At 41.7% G+C, this 10936-nt stretch overlaps 1 pseudogene; it reads left to right on the top strand.

Annotated features, from left to right (window-relative positions):
* The first annotated feature begins 2259 nt into the window (after nt 1–2259).
* Nucleotides 2260–6261, top strand: LOC100408279 (eukaryotic translation initiation factor 4 gamma 1 pseudogene; annotated as a pseudogene).
* Nucleotides 6262–10936: the final 4675 nt, after the last annotated feature.

The following is a 10936-nucleotide window of genomic DNA, read 5'->3' as shown; positions in this document are numbered from 1 at the left end:
TCTGCACAGCATCTTCATGGACAGCTAAAGAATTACAGGTGGTAAAACAGAACAAGTGTGGTCACAGGATGAACCTACTCCAAATATTTTATTAATCTCTTACACTCCCCTCTCTCACAGGCTTCCTTTGCATAAATATTTTATATTATGTTTTGTTTTTTTTTTAATTTTTTTTTTGAGACGGAGTTTCGCTCTTGTTACCCAGGCTGGAGTGCAATGGCATGATCTCGGCTCACCGCAACCTCCACCTCCTGGGTTCAGGCAATTCTCCTGCCTCAGCCTCCTGAGTATCTGGGATTACGGGCATGCACCACCATGCCCAGCTAATTTTTTGTATTTTTAGTAGAGACGAGGTTTCACCATGTTGACCAGGATGGTCTCGATCTCTTGACCTTGTGATCCACCCGCCTCAGCCCTCCAAAAGTGCTGGGATTACAGGCTTGAACCACCGCGACCGGCCTATATTATGTTTTTATAAAGAAAAAGATACATTAAATACCTCCATTGTAATTGTTCTTAAAATTTAGTGTAATTATCTCTTTTGAAGAATAGAATGGTCCTTTAATGAACCAATTAAAATTGTATAACCCACCAGAAGAATTCATATACTATCTTTAATAATTAGTCACAAACTATATGTCTAGGACTATTTAATATTTATTTTAGCTCCATGTATATTATTTCCATCTACTTTTTATGTTAATGAGTTAATAGTATGAGTATGAATACATGGATTTCTAAATGGAAACAGATTTACCTTCTTTATTAAGCTTTGGATTGTCCAGGAGAGCAATGGTTAAATATGATTAAGGTCAATTTATATATAACTATATTATATTTTTTTTCTGGAATTGACAGTATAGGTGAATGTATTGTACTTTCTCCTTTGAAATACTGAAGAAGCCAGATAAAAGGATTATTGCTCACAGAAGAGAATGGAAACAAGCAAGAGACCCAGGGAAGGGACTCGATCCACTCTTTCTCTAAAATTATTCATGTCTGAGACAATGACTGATTTCATGAGTGTCTTCTTACCTCTATGCCTTTTTACGGCATATTTTAAGGTTGATTTTTGAACTGGATTTGCATATGTTTTCTAAGTTTTCAATGAAGGTCAAAACGCCTTTGCAAACTATGTCTCAGGATATGAACCATGAGTATGTAGGTCAGTGGGTAGCAATGATGACATGCAGCACTTGTAGAGAACTAAATGGTGAAAGATTAAATGCTTTTTGCCTTAGAACAGAAAGAAGAGGTTGTTCACTTGTCTAGAATGAATGCTCTGAGTTTCTTTATCTGCTTAGCTGGTAGCCATTGTTTTCTGCAGCCACTAGAGGCCCAGACAGAAGAAGCACAATAGCAGGAGATCCACCTGCTTGGGTCAGATTGCAGATTCGGTTTCAATGATATGACCACAATATGAAAGTTCTCTGGGGGCACACAGCATGCCTGAAGAACACACACACACACACACACACACACACACACGTAGGTAAACGCCTTTATTGTGTCCAGGGCATTATATAAACAAGGGGCTTTAAATTGATGGGTTTAATGCAAGCAAGCACTAGTACTAGGAGGTCACATTGTGACTTAAATGTGTCTATATGGTCTGTTTAGAGGAAGCAGCGGAAAAGCTGGGAGACCAGCCTGCTAAGAGACAGAGATACCTCTAGGTTATTATTTCTGGTCACCGGCTGGAGCCATTTGATGCGAGATATAGTATAGGAAACTACATCAAGGGTGACTGAATCCTGCTTCTGGTTTGAGAAAGTTAAACCTATCTTTAAAAATGGATGCCAAGGCAACGTAGAATTTTAAGCATTCACTGCACCACTCTTACCTCTTATATTTAACATTGTACTAGAAGTTCTAGCCAAGATAATTAAACAAGAAGAATAAATGAAAAGCATTCAGGTTGTAAAAGAAGAAGTAAAATTATCTCTATTTGCAAATGACATTACCTTGTATATATAAAATCCCAACAATTCCACTAAAAAAATTATTAGAACTCATAAAAAAGTTCAGCCTGACTGCAAGGTACAAGATCAATACACAAAAGTTGTACTCTAGCAATGAACACTTCAAATGAGACAACGGCATTGATATTAGCATCAAAAAATAAAATGCTTAGAAATTGATTATTCAAAAAGAGCAAAAGTTATACCCTAAAACTACAACACATACTTGAAAGAAGGTAAAAAAGGAGTAAATAAATGAAAAAACACACATGTTCAGAGATCAGGAGACATTGTTAAGATGCTTCCCAAATTGATCTACAGTCACCACATCTCTGTAGAAATCCCAATAGCCTTTTCAGTGGAAATTGACAAGCCGGTTGTAAAATTCATGCGGACATTTGAGGGACCCATGACAGTCAAAGCAATCTTGAAAGTGAAGGACGAATTTGCAGGATGTACACCTCTCCATTTCGAAACTCACTGCAAACCTACAGTAATAACTGCAGACTTGTACTGGCTAAGAATAGACATAAAGATCGACGGGATGCAACTAAGAGCTCAGAAATCAATGTTTAATTTTCAACAAGGATGCCAAGGCTACTCAATGCAAATAATAGTCTTTTCAACAAATGGTGCTGGGAAAATTGGATATCACATGCTAAAGACTGAAGCTGGACCCTTTCCTCATATTTTATTTAAAAACTTACCTCAAAAATATATCCTAGACTAAAATTTAATAGATAAAATGATAAAACAAGATAGCATAGGGGGAAAAATCTTGATTTTGGTTTAGGCAAAGCCTTCTTATATATGACACCAAAAACACAAGCAACAAAAGAAGAAAACAGATAAGTTGGACTTCCTATGCTGTATGCATATGTGAATATATCACATTGTATCCCATAAATATATGCAATCATTATTTGTCAATTATTTTCTTTTTAAGTAAAAAACCATATTTCTTTTGACAAGGAGTCTTACTCTGTCACCCAGGCTAGAGTGCAGTGGTGTGATCTCAGCTCACTGCAACCCCCACCTCCTGGGTTCAAGCCATTCTTGTGCCTCAGCCTCCCCAGTAGCTGGGATTACAGATATGCACTACCACGCCTGGCTAATTTTTTTATTTTTAATAGAGACAGAGTTTTGCCATGTTGGCCAGCCTTGTCTCGAACCCCTGACATCAGGTGATCCACCTGCCTTGGCCTCTGAAAGTGTTAGGATTGCAGGTATAACCCACCATGCCTCGCTGGAATTTTTGTAGTTCAAAGGATGCTGCCAAGAAACTGAAAAGAGAACACACAGAATGAGAGAAAATGTTTGCCAATCATATTATCTGATAAAGGATTATATCCTGATAACACAATTTAAAAATGAGCAATGGATGTGACTAAACATATTCTGAAGATTGACCTGTAAGCTCATATGAAGATAATCAACATCATTTGCCATTAGAACGATGTAAGTCAAAACCACAGATGAGGCTAGGCATGGTGCCTTACTCCTGAAATTTGGGAGGCTGAGGTGGGCGGATCACTTGAGGTCAGGAGTTCGAGACAAGCCTGGCCAACCTGGCAAAACCGTGTCTCTACTAAAAATACGAAAATTCACTAGGTGTGGTGGTGCATGCCTGTAATCCTAGCTACTCGGGAGGCTGAGGGAGGAGAATGGCTTAAATCCAGGAGGCAGAGGTTGCAGTGAGCCGAGATTGTGCCACTGCACTTCAGCCTGGGCGACAGAGCAAGACTCCACTCAAAAACAACAACAACAACAACAACACCAATGATACTGTTTTACACTAACTGTGATAGCTATAATAAAAAAGACAAATAATGAAAAGTGTTGACAACGATGTGGAAAATTTAGACCTTTCATACATTGCTTGTAGAACACGAAATGGTGCAGCCACTTTAGGACACATTTTGGCAGTTTCTCAAGATGTTAAACATAGTGTTACAATACAACCCAGTACTTAACCACCCACCACCCAATTATATATCCAAGAGAAATAAAAATATAAATTCTCACAAAAAGTGATGTATGAGTGTTCATGGCAACATTATTTAATAATAGCCAAAAAGTAAAAACAACTCGAATAGTCATTAACTGATGAATGGGGTATATCTTTATTATGGAATATTACTCAGTAATATAAAGAAATACTACGACATGGATAAAACATGAAACACTGTGCTAGGTATGAGTAGCCAAAACACATATTCTGCCATTCCACTTATATAAAATGTCCAGAAAATGGAAATCTATAGAGACAGAAAGCAGACAGAAGATTACCTAGGAACAGGGTGGGTTGGAGGGGATAGGGAGTGATGCTAACATGTATGGGACTTGGGGGATTGTTATGGTTGAATTGTGTGCCCTAAAAATTCATATGTTGAAATCCTGATACCCAGTGCCTCAGAATGTGACTGTATTTAGGGGCAAAGCCTAAAAAGGGTTTATGAAGGTAAAATGAGGTCATACAGGGCCCCTAATCCAATCTGATGGGTGTCCTTACAAGGAAAGAAGATGAGGACACAGACACACAAAGGGAAGACCATGTGAGGACACAGGGAGGAGACAGCTATCTACAAGCCAAGGAGAGAGGTCTTAGGAGAAACCAGCCCTGTCCACAGCTGGCTCTTGAACTTATAGCCCCTGGAATCATGAGAAAAGAAAACATTTCTGTAGTTTAGCTCAGCAGTCTGTGGTGCTTTGCTATGGTAGCCTTAGCAAACAAATACAGTGATGAAGAGAGAGTCCTAAACTGACTGTGGTGATGGTTGCACACCTCAGTGAATACATTAAAAAATCATTGAATTTTGCTTTTAGATGGATAAAGTGTGCATTATATAAACTATATCTCAATACAGCTGTGTATTTTTTAAGTACACACAGTATTGTTAAAGTACAAAAAAAGTTACATAGAGTGAACTCTATGGCACAGCTGCCATATTGAAGGAATTATTCTCTGTGTTTAAAAACCTGATTGATAGTGAATGGGGAGGTGACTGTGGAGACTGATTTGATCGTGCGCGGACACCTGCTACCAAGCCGAGCTTCAGCAAGGAAGTGGAGGAGCGGAGTAGAGAACGGCCCTCCCAGCCTGAGGGGCTGCGCAAGGCAGCTAGCCTCACAGAGGATCCGGACCATGGGCGGGATGCCTTGAAGTGAGAAGCTACCCTACCCCCAGTGAACCCCTCGAAGGCAGCACTGTCTGAGGAGGAGTTAGAGAAGAGATCCAAGGCCATCATAGAGGAATACCTTCATCTCAATGACATGAAGGAGGCAGGACAGTGTGTGCAGGAGCTGGCCTCACCCTCGCTGCTCTTAATCTTTGTACGGCATAATGTCGAGTCTACGCTGGAGCGCAGTGCCATTGCTCATGAGCATATGGGGCAGCTGCTGCACCAGCTGCTCTGTGCTGGACACCTGTCTACTGCCCAGTACTACCAAGGGCTGTATGAAATCCTGGAATTGGCTGAGGACATGGAAATTGACATCCCCCACGTGTGGCTCTACCTAGCGGAACTGGTAACACCCATTCTGCAGGAAGGTGGGGTGCCCATGGGGGAGCTGTTGAGGGAGATTACAAAGCCTCTGAGACCGCTGGGCAAAGCTGCTTCCCTGTTGCTGGAGATCCCGGGCCTCCTGTACAATAGCATGGGTCCTAAAAGGGTGGGGACGTTGTGGCAAGAAGCTGGGCTTAGCTGGAAGGAATTTTTACCTGAAGGCCGGGACATTGGTGCATTCGTCACTGAACCGAAGGTGGAGTATACCCTGGACGAGGAGTCAGAAGCCCCTGGCCAGAGGGCACTTCCCTCCGAGGAGCTGAGCAGACAGCTAGAGAAGCTGCTGAAGGAGGGCAAGCAGTAACCAGCGGGTGTTGGACTGGATAGAGGCCAACCTGAGTGAGCAGCAGATAGCATCCGACAGGCTAGTTCGTGCCCTCATGACGGCCGTCTGCTATTCTGCAATTATTTTTGAGACTCCCCTCTGAGTGGACGTTGCAGTGCGGAAAGCGCGAGCGAAACTGCTGCGGAAATACCTATGTGACGAGCAGAAGGAGCTACAGGCACTCTACGCCCTCCAGGCCCTTGTAGTGACCTTAGAACAGCCTCCCAACCTGCTGCAGATGTTCTTTGACGCGCGGTATGATGAGGACGTGGTGAAGGAGGATGCCTTCTACAGTTCGGAGAGTAGCAAGGACCCCGCTGAGCAGCAGGGCAAGGGTGTGGCCCTGAAATCTGTCACGGTCTTCTTCAAGTGGCTCCGTGAGGCAGAGGAAGAGTCTGACCACAATTGAGGACTGATGGGGCCCGGGACTTGGAGCCCCATGGACACACAGATGGCTCCGCTAGCCGCCTGGACCGCAGGGGGTGGCAGCGGCGGCGGTGGCAGTGGGTGCCTGTAGAGCGATGTGTCTGAACTAATAAAGCGGCTGAAGAGGCAGGATGGCTTGGGGCTGCCTGGGGCCCCCCTCCAGGTTGCTGCCAGGTGTCCCTCTTCTCCCCCTGGGGCACAGAGATATATTATATATAAAGTGTTGAAATTTGGTGTCTCTTGTGGGGGCAGGGCACCAACGCCTGCCCCTGGGGTCCTTTTTTTATTTTCTGAAAATCACTCTTGGGACTGCCGTCCTCACTGCTGGGGGCATATGCCCCAGCCCCTGCACCACCCCTGCTGCTGCCTTGGCAGGGGGAAGGGGGGGCATGGTGCCTGTAATTATTAAACATGAATTCAATTTTAAAAACCTGATTAATATTTGGACAAGTTTTTAAAAACTGGTGTCATTAAATTTTATTTTAAAATTGTAACAGTTCTTCACCCAAGCCAAACATTTTGCCTACAGTTGCCCAAGGAAATGCAGTAAGCAGGTTACTTAATTTCCTCCCTGTGGCAATCCTAGGCTCTCGCTCTTCCTAACACTTTATTAATGCAAGTCAGCAACTGCTATTTTTACATCTTATCTTTCATCAATGTTTAAGAGATAGCAAGTCTAGGGCTCATAATGATCTGCTAATACTGTTCTTAACAAGACACTTAGCTTCCGTAGTTATTTGGCAGTGAAGCAAGAAAGTGGCACCACTTCAGAATTATTCTGATTTTATTGGAGAGAGTGGATGTGTGAGTTTGCTGAGGGAAGCAGCCCAAGGAAGTGGGATGGGACAAATTCTACAACGATCATCATTAGACAAGGAATGGACCCATGAAACTCAAAGACATGGAGATTTAGAGAGTGACTTTACATCCTGTGATTAATGTCTTTGAGGGTTTATTATTAATATTTGGTTCCTTGTTGCCATTTAACAAAAGATGCAAATGGGTTACTTTGGTGAGTTCATATTATGTTATACTTTTTATTTTTGTTTTGTTTTGAGATGGAGTCTTGCTTTGCCTCCCAGGCCGGAGTGCAGTGGCACAATCTCGGCTCACTGCAACCTCCGCCTCCTGGACTCAAGCAATTCTCCTGCTTCGGCCTCCCAAGTAGCTGGGACTACAGGCGCCCACCACCACACCTGACGAAGTTTTGTATTTTTAAAAGAGACGGGGTTTCACCATATTGGCCAGGCTGGTCTCGAACTCTTGGCCTTGTGATCCACCTGCCTTGGCCTCCCAAAGTGCTGGAATTACAGGTGTGAGCCACCCCACCCAGTCAATGTTGGTTTTAATTATAAACCACATAGCATGCATACTAACTATATATTACGACATTTCCCCGCCCTCGACAAATAGACACACACACAAACATACATTTTCTCCTTTTCTTTTCTCCAATCACGGTGTCTATTTCACTCACAACTTTCATGTGAAATCATGAAATAAAAATAATTTCAAAAATCATTAGTCTTCAGGGCCAGGCCTAGTGGCTCATGCCTGTAATCCCAGCAGTTTGGGAGGCCGAGGTCGGGGGATCACAAGGTCAAGAGATCAAGACCAACCCGGCCAACATGGTGAAACCCCATCTCGAATAAAAATACAAAAATCAGCTGGGCATGGTGGTGTGCAACTGTAGTCCTAGCTGCTTGGGAAGCTGAGGCAGGAGAATCACTTCAACCTGGGAGGTGGAGATTTCAGTGAGCTGAGATCGCACCACTGCACTCCAGCCTGGGTGATAGAGGCAGACTCTGTCTCAAAAAGAAAAATTATTAGTCTTTATATTGTGAGACTGGATGGATAAATTTGATATATGTGATATTACTTATCCTTGGTAATTTTGTATAGACTTTTAAACTGTTTTTAACATTCAAAAAGGAAGACATCTCTTTCTCTTTTAATAGAGGGTTAGTCTTGGTTATTTACAGCATACATGGGGGGCCTTATCTGATTCTCCAAGCCCTGGAAAAATAATTGAATACTAATTTGATCCTATTCCACATGCTAATGGTTTCCTTCTTGTCCACGCTGCTCCAGCCTTGAGGATCTTCTTGCAGAAATATCCCCATCCAAAGCTCTGCCTCTATCAGGCCTTGGCATTTGCTGTTCCCTTTCCCACATCTTCTCAAGGCTGGACCTTCTTTAGTTTCCAGCAAAATGTGAACTCTGTGAAGAGTCCACCCTGACCACTCAAACCAAATTAGCACTGTCCCATGACTTTTTTTTTTAACTTCCTTAGTGTGCTTTTATTGCCTCAATCACTGAGTACATTCTGATTATTTGTTTCTTGTTTATCATCTAGAACTAGCTGACAACTTCATGACAACAAGAATGTAATCTTCATGAGGGCAGGCATCTTACTAGTATTGTTCACCATTACTCTCCCACTCCTATCTCAAATTCTGTGCTGTAATAGGCATTCAATAAACAATGGAATGAATGAATAAAAGACAAATGTCACACATCATCCAATGTTGACAAATGAAAAGAAGCAAAATTAAAGGCCATGAGAGATTGTAATGGTCACATTGATTAAAGGCTTTGTGGGCTGCACCTCATCACAAACACTTATCAGCCACCAAATGAGGGTGATATTTAGCAGTTTGATGATTACCTATGAAAATAAACCAAATGGATGTGGCATCCTTTCTTTTTTTAAACATATTTAATAACTGATTTCAATCATTTTCAGTCTGAGGTTTCAACATACTTTTAACAACCGATTAGCACAGTTAGGTTTTGTTTTTCTTGTTTGTTTAGTGACTCATTTACTTGAGCATTGATATTCAGCCAGTTTTTGTTTAGTTATACGTAGAAGTGGGCATCAACTCACCAGCACCAACTCCAGGCGAGTCCAAGTAAGGGGGACTCATCTGAGTTCCTGCATCTCAGTGATGGTACAGCCTGGAGCCCTTCTGCCCTGCACACCAATAGGCAGTCACAGTTGATTTGGCTCTTTAGCAGTGAATCTCTGTCCCGCTGCCTTCAAGCTGCCATTTCGTTTCTTCGACATAGAGACAGGAGACGTGGCTTACCATCAGCAACAAGCTAGTGGTAATCATTCTCATGGAAGACACAAAAACGTTTGTCAAGAGGGTCCAAAGGTTGTAACTGGTGAGAATTTACAGGAAAGAAGGAAGGAAGGAAGGGAGGCATGGAGGGATGGAGAGAAGGAGGGAATAAGAGAGTGGGAGAGAGAGCCCAAGAGAGATAGAGGTGGACTCCACATATACCAGCAAAACAAACTCAATGAGGTAGAACTTTTAGCACTTTTTTTTTTTAAGACAGAATCTTGCGCTGTCTACCAGGCTGGAGTGCAGTGGCATGATCTCGGCTCACTGCAACCCCTGCCTTCCGGGTTAAAGCGATTCTCCTGCCTCAGCCTCCTAAGTGGCTGGGATTACAGGCATGCACCACCACACCACCACTTCTCCATGTTGCCCAGGCTAGTCTTGAACTCCTGACCTCAGGTAAGCCACAGCACCCGGCCTCAGATGATTTTCAAATGTACTTAGCAATGCAAAACTGTGATCCCAAATTCTTAATTTGGTGCATTTTGCTTAAAGGAATTAAGTTGACAAATGGTATGTATAATTTCCCCTGTGGTTTCCCTCTTCAACTCTGTGACTGATTCTGTGCTCACTACATTTAATAATAAGACGTAAGTTTAGGAAATGCCTCCATAGTGTTCATTATACTTTGTGTATTTCCCCTGAGACAGGAAACAGAAGACTGTCTATCAAAGAAAGCAATTTTTATAAATTCACAGCCGACAGGAATATTCCTTTCTTTTTTTTAGCTAAATCTATTTAAAAAGTATAGAGCAATGTTTACCAGCAAGAAGACTGAAAACATTATGTGTATTCTCTACCTGCTGATAATGACATTGCAAGTGGGAAGTCACAAATATCCTGGCATTAATATCAATATGGCAAGCAGAGTAAGCTCCAAAACTCGTCACCTACTTGGAAGCCAAATAAAAAGCCCATTTTTCTTTCTAGTTATTAGTGACGTGAAACTACAGACTATAACTGCAAATAATCATTGGCAAAGGCAACATAAAAGTTAAAATTTAGACTTTGAAAACAAATCAAACTTGAAACAATCCTCTGTATTTCATTCCTAAATTAATTTTTTTTTTTTTTTTAGTAAAAGAACTTATACATAAGCATGGAAATGAGAACTAAATTATTTTCTAAAACAATTGTCTGAGAGTTGCTTAATTCAAAACCACTGTTGTTGTATGAAATACAGCAGAAGTTGATTAGCAGGTAATAAAAGGCAATTAATTAACAGGCAGTATATATATTGCTGATTCCTGAAATCTTTGGACCCATTTTCTCTTTACAAAACTATTTCAGCTCATAGCATTCTCTCTTTTCACTAATTTAATTATATACTGCCTTGATATACAGAATTTAGAGTTTGTAGGACTACTGCTAAACATGTAAATCAGGAGTTTGATAAACTATGGCCCAAAGAATCAGACTTGGTCATACCCCTTTTTTTACATTTTGTCTGTGGTTGCTTTCCTGTGTCTGAGTCAAGCAGCTGTACAGAGACATTACAGCCTCTAGAACAAAAGTAAATTTACTATCTGGCCC

Source organism: Callithrix jacchus, chromosome 1 (genome assembly GCF_049354715.1).
Source record: "Callithrix jacchus isolate 240 chromosome 1, calJac240_pri, whole genome shotgun sequence".
Classification (NCBI taxonomy): Eukaryota; Metazoa; Chordata; class Mammalia; order Primates; family Cebidae; genus Callithrix; species Callithrix jacchus.
The sequence above is the reverse complement of the archived record's forward strand: the minus strand, read 5'-3'. Positions and strand labels throughout refer to the sequence as shown.